Source organism: Mus caroli, chromosome 17 (assembly GCF_900094665.2).
Source record: "Mus caroli chromosome 17, CAROLI_EIJ_v1.1, whole genome shotgun sequence".
NCBI lineage: Eukaryota > Metazoa > Chordata > Mammalia > Rodentia > Muridae > Mus > Mus caroli.
In genome coordinates, this window is record NC_034586.1 from 9,350,359 (window position 1) to 9,357,050 (window position 6,692).

Sequence of the window (6,692 nt, forward strand, 5' to 3'; positions counted from 1 at the left end):
GAGCACTGAGCAGCAACCGAGTCCATAACGGAGCAGGAGCAGTGAGCAGCAACCGAGTCCATAACAGAGCAGGAGCACTGAGCAGCAACCGAGTCGCATGGCGTTTTGGGAGTGACTGTGCAGCTGGAACCTTCCTTCTAGAAACCCAAACTGCTTGGACAGATGATGGCAAGAGCAGCCGCTGCTCCTGCCATCAGAGGATTGGGCTTCACTTCCCAGCACCCACACGGCGGCTCACAATCCGAAGCCATCTTCTGGACTCCCAGGGTACTAGGCACCTATGTGGCACGTAGACATACAAGCAGGCAAAAGGCCCATATATCCATAATATAAACAAAACAAGTTCATGTTGTATATTTCAAAAACAAGAGTTAATAATCGTTTTGAAACACTTAAGTGTGCACTGTAGTATAATTTAAAATAAGGTGTTTTGTCAAAGCCAGAGACCACGACCGCAAAGCTAGGGAATCAGATGGAGCCTGGTTGTGCCACGGCAAGCAACAGTAAAAAGAGGTGTGGTGCGCAGAAGCTCGTCAGCGGCGAGACTTGTTTCCCTCAGGCTGCGCAGCTTCCAAACTCTGCTAATTCTTTGCCATCACCATATTTTTTTTCCCTACATATTGGATTACTTGCTTTAAAAGTTGATATTTTTGCTTGTTTGTTTGTTTGGGGTTTTTTGTTTTTTGTTTTTTAGACAGAGTTTCTCCATTGTAGCCCTGACCTGGAACTCCCTCTGCCTCCTAAATTCTGACTAAAGTGTTCGACACCACTGCCCAGCTCTGACTCATATTTTTTTAAAGACTTATTCATTTATTTTATGTATATGAGTAAACTGGACAGATGGTTGTAAGCCATCATGTGGTTGCTGGGAATTGAACTCAGGACCTCTGCTCTCTCTGGCCTTGCTTGCTCCGGCCCAAAGATTTATTTATTCTTATACGTTAACTACACTGTAGCTGTCTTCAGACACACTTCAGAAGAAAGCGTCAGATCTCATTATGGTTGGTTGTAAGCCACCATGTGGTTGCTGGGATTTGAACTCAGGACCTTCAGAAGATGCCTCGGTGCTCTTAACTGCTGAGCCATCCTGCTAGCCCCTGACTCCTTTTTAACTGCAAAACAAAAACACACACACACATGCACACACACATACACACACACATGCACACACACATACACACTCACTAGAGGGAGGAAGGGAGGGAGAGAGAGGAGAGAACCCTTTATCTTAAGTATATAGAGTTTCCAAACAATTGGTACGATCTCTTTTTTTACACATATGAAAATACCCCCTCCTGAAATTATTTCCAAGCACATCATGGATACAAACTTAATATAACCAACGTTCCCCCCACCATTTTGTAAAGATTTGGCCAGTGTCGTTTATTTTTGTTCTATTCATGGTCAAAAAAAGAACATGAATGGTTTTTGCAATCTTGTGGTTTTGAAATTTAAAGTTTTACAATTAGACCCACAATCAACCATTAAGAAGAATTACACACTAAGAAGGTACAGAGACCTTTGTGTAAAGCAAGAACAAGGGGCTGGTGGGTGGTTCTGTCAGTAAAGTGCTTGCTGCCCAAACATGCGGAATCTTGGATCCACAGCACATCCCTAACACTGCAGCACATGCCTAACAGATAGCACAGCACATCCCTAACACTGCAGCACATGCCTAACAGATAGCACAGCACATACCTAACAAACTCTGCATTACATCCCATCCCTAACACTGGATCACACGCCTAGCACTGCAGCACATACATATAACTCCAGTACTGGGGAGACAGGGACAGGAAGATCCTTAGAGATCTTTAGCCAGCCATTCTAACTAAATGGTTGAGGTCCAGGTTCAGTGAGAGACCATGTCTGAAAAATAAGGCAGAGTGGCTGCATGTGGTACTGCACACCTTCGATCCCAGCACTTAGGAAGCAGAGGCAGGTGGATCTCTTATGAGCTTGAAGCTAAGATGGTCTACATAGTTCCTGGTTATCTAGAGCTACACAGTGTGACCTTGACTCAAAACAAACAAGTCAGAGAGGAATTGGTAAGAGCTACTTACCATGGGCCTCTGGCCTCAACTCACACAAGTATGCACGTGTACAAAGACACACAAAGTATCAATACACAGAAAATAATAATCTCAGTGTCGTAATTAGCTTAGACTGTCACCTTGACATGCTAAGGAACACCAATCAAGGAATTATCTTTATCAGATTAACCTACAGGCATATCTGGGAGGTATTTTCTTGACTGCTAATTGATATAGGAGCAGCCAGCCCACTGTGGGTGGTACCATCCCTAGGCATGTAGGCCTGGGCTATATAAGAAGTATAGTTTAGAAGCAAGCCAGTAAGCAGCACTCCTCAATGGTCTCTGCTTGAGTGCTTGCCTCCAGGTTCCTGTCTTGAGCTCCTCTTGATGGGAGAATAGAATCCTTTCATCTGCATGGGTCATCTTTATCACAGCAACAGAAAGCAAACTAGGACAGTCATTAGTTCCCTTCTGTTCCTGCCAGCATTCATGGAGCATATGATACCAAGGTCTTGTCCACAGTGAATGGCAGTCAAGGCCCCGCCCACAGCACTAGTCCTCCCACGCCACGCCCCCTTTCCCTCATTACAGGTCTCATGTCTCTCCTGGGGCCTCATTGAGTCATCCTTACCATGCTATTCCCATTACAGAAATTCTCTTCCTCTTTTGTCAACCCACAGAGGCCTAGAATAGCGCCAGCCACGTTCCTCATTAGTGTCCTCAAAGTCATGAGGCAGAAGTGGATCGGGAACCATCAAACCAGATGTGAGCTCTCTCTTTTTTCTTATTTGTTAGTGTTGCATTTCAGACATGTGGGCTGTGAGGACTGTTCACTCTCTCAGGCAGAGGCAGAGTGCACCTTCCAGTCTGAGCTATAGATTCAGTTTCCCAATGGCTGGCTCAAGACCATGGAAGAAAGACCCTGGACGTGAGACTGGCAGAAGGGGGTCTTCAAAGCCAGCAGGCACATTCTATAGATCAGCAGGATGCCCTCGCTGCAGCAGATGCTTGCCCTAACCTGACTTAAACAGTAGGAAGCCATGACCCTGTAAATAACCAAGAGCAGGCCATGTGAATTCCAAAGGAAGGTGGTTTGGGGGTTTCAAGGCATCCTCGGGATCTTAGGCCTCTCAATGATGAGACTGTCCTATCCAAAGAGGACAGTGTTCAAGAGAAAAGCACACCTCCCCTTGATCAGCCTCTAGGATTTCCCAGGTCTGTCCTATGCAAAGTATGCCCAGTATGTGCCAGAGCCTAAGAGGAATCAGGTAGCACTTGTAACTGGTAAGATCTGCGCCTGCATGTAGCATCAGAGTCCCCTATGTTACCCAAGTACTTTCTCCATTCAATGCTGAGGACAGGCCCTGCTGTAAGTGCTCTCTCCGAGTGTTCAAGCCCAGAGACTTAAGTGAGGTCAAACTCCCCTGTGCCCAGTAGAAGCCTTGGTACTTGCATGAAACAGCCATAAAACCTCAGTGTGTGAGCCTTGCTGAGCCGTTCCCTACATCTGGAGCAAACCACAGGCCCACGAGGGCTCAGTAAGGCTCACCAGAGCCACTTGACAGAGCTGGCTGATTTCGATTTGGGAGCCTCCCCAGGGCTCCATCATAGCCTTGCCAGAGAGCACCCAGCCAGGGAAGGAAAAGCCCCAGGGTCTACAATGCCACTGAAGTTTTATGGTTGTGTGAAGCCTGGACATCCTCTGCAGACAGACTCTGTGGACACACTCTGCGACTATGCTCTATGGCGCCCATGTTGCCTGGACATGCCCCATGGCTATGCTCTATGGACATGCTCCGTGGGCATAGTTCAAAGCTATGAGCCACTGCTATGCTCTGTAGGAATGTTTTGTGGATTTAACCCATGACCATGCTGTGTAGACATGCTCTGTGGGCATGCTTCATTGCCTGTGCTCCATGGCTGTATCCATACTGTGGGAAAGTGCAAAAGTGTATGATCCCTTAGGCCTCAAGCGGAAGAGGCACCCCACGTCCTACTGCAAGCAAATCAAGACACTGGAGCCCCAGAAGTAGGAGGAAAGCATCGAGATATACAAAGCTTCCTTACAAAGAAGGTCAGAGCACAACCTGCAGCCACACACCTCAGTTTCCATGACAACCAGGGCAGACATGTGACCAGCTATGGATAACAAACTTGAGGGGAAGACAGAAGAGAGTGACCCTGGAGACTCATTATTCCTCCCCAAGTCACCAAGACAGATGCTAGCCCCATGCATCCCTTCTCTGCACTGCTTCAGTACCAAGGCCCTGTGTCCCTGACTGGAGGTACAGCTGGGGAGTCGGGGCACTGCCTGGCAGCACCCTTTGCAATGTTTTTGGAGTTGAAGGCAAGTAGTTAACAACACAGTGAGCATGTTCTACCAACAGCCATCCAGGACCTGCTGCATTCCTTCCAGGCAGAGTGGGCTTGTCCCCAGTGCTGTTGGCTGCCACGGTGACTCTGAACCTTCGGGAAGTTGCTGCTGAGGGCCCAGGAAGTTGGTGCTGGCCCTTCTGAAGCCATCTGTGTACTGGCATAAGTCTCAGAACCTCAACACCTGGTCCCAACGGGGCCTCCGGGAGCTGGTGTCCTCAGGTACCGTGTGCTCTGTGGGCTTCATAGTCTTTCTTTCGGAGACAGCAAAGTCTGCACTTTTCCTTGGCCAGGGTCCAAGAATAGATTAAGTAAGAGTGCACTTGGCACCTGCCCAGTGGTGTTTGAATGGCCTTCATGTCTTCTACCATCCCATGGGGACTCCACCTCTCTGCAGGAGGTCTGCCACAGGCAGGGCACTTGCATGCACATCCAGAAATCCCCCCAATGTCCGTCAGTCACAGTCTTTGTGCCACAACTGGGAAAGGAGAATCAACAGGAGTAAATCTGTGTTATTTGCCTTCTCCCATAAGTTGTCCTTTGAACATGCACCTCCACCTCCACATACACATACACATAAATATTTTTTAAAATAATTTTTTGCTTTTCAAGACAGGGTTTCTCTATGTCACAGTCCTAGCTGTCCTGGAACTCACTTTGTAGGCAAGGCTGGCCTTGAACTCACAGAGATCTGCCTGCCTCTGCTACCCAAGTGCTGGGGTTAAAGACATGTGCCACCATGTTCGGCTTTAAAGGGAAATTCCAGAGTGTGAGCTGAGACCTATCTAGGTCAAGGGTTGTATACACTTTTGGAAGATGGAAAAGACTTGAGCCAGCCTGGTTCCTTCTCAGGTTCCAAGTAGGAGGCAGCTGAAGACACCAGAGAACCACGTGACCAGTTCTATTTACTCTGAAGAAACCACGCTACCATATTCCTTAGACATTGAATCCCATTAAAGGCATTTCCCTGATGGAATCTAAGAGGCTGGCATGGGATCAGTCCATGACTACCATTTCACAGAAAGACAGTTTTCTTTTTAAAAGGTGTATGTCCTTTGCACTAAAAGGGCCAGAACATGTATGGGGAAAACAAAAACAAAAACAAAAACAAACATGGTCACCTGCGCAAAGCATAAACCAGGCCCGGGTCTCTGAGGCCTGTACCCACCCTAGGGAAAGGACTCCAAGGAGAGGCGGCAGCCACAGGCTATTCTTTTCCTGTCTGAGCTCCAAGGAAGTTCATCTTCCTGAGAGGCCCTCACTGGCCACCCCAACCTTGGGAGAGGGAGGGGCTGAAACACCCAGTAGAATTAATCAAGTAGCTCACGCCTCAGAGTCTACAACAGACATCCTAGAAAGAGGCTGTCATACACGTATATTCAATGTAAGCTTTATGCAGCCTGGGAACCTTCCTTAGGAATGAATATCCAAAGAAGCAGTTAGCCTTGACTGCCTGACAGTTGTGGGGATGGGGAGTGACTGGTGTTAGGAACTATTATATGAACAGAGGCATGGCTCCCAGTCGTAAGCAGGAGTGTCATAAGCCCTGACTTGTCAGGCTCTGTCTGACTGTTCTGACTCGGGGATCAGGGCTCTGTTATGGCCTCCCATTTGGCTCCATAGTCTCTTGTTTGGGTCTGGGATTTATGCTCCTGGATTTGGGTCTGGTCTCCTCCATGCTCCTAGGTTTTGATCTGGGCTCTTCTATGATCCCAGGTTGGGGTCTGGGATCCATGCTCCTTGGTTTGGATCTAGGCCCTCCCATGCTCCTAGGTTAGGGCCCAGGCTCCTCAGTGTTCCCCAGGTTTGGTTCTGGGCTCTGTGTTTATACATTTGGATCTGGGTTCATATTCTTTTGTTAGTCTGAAAATGGGTTAGTCATGGATGTAGTTCATTTGGGATGTAGTTCAAATAACAAGAAATGTGGGCTGGAGAGATGGCTCAGTGGTTAAGAGCACTGACTGCTCTTCCAGAGGTCCTGAGTTCAAATCCCAGCAACCACATGGTGACTCACAACCATCCGTAATAAGATTCAATGCCCTCTTCTGGTGTGTCTGAAGACAGCTACAGTGTACTTAGTTATAATAATAATAATAAAAATCTTTAAAAAGAAAAAAAGAAGAAGAAATGTATCTGTCTTTCTAGAGGCTGGGGGTAAACTTTCCCAGACCTGAGTTACCTATAGATTACAGGTAGCAGACTGGAGACACACTGTTGCTCTTTCTTACTGTTTTCTTTTCCAACCCTTAGGCCTATTCTCTTTTTTTTTTTTTTTTTTTTTTTT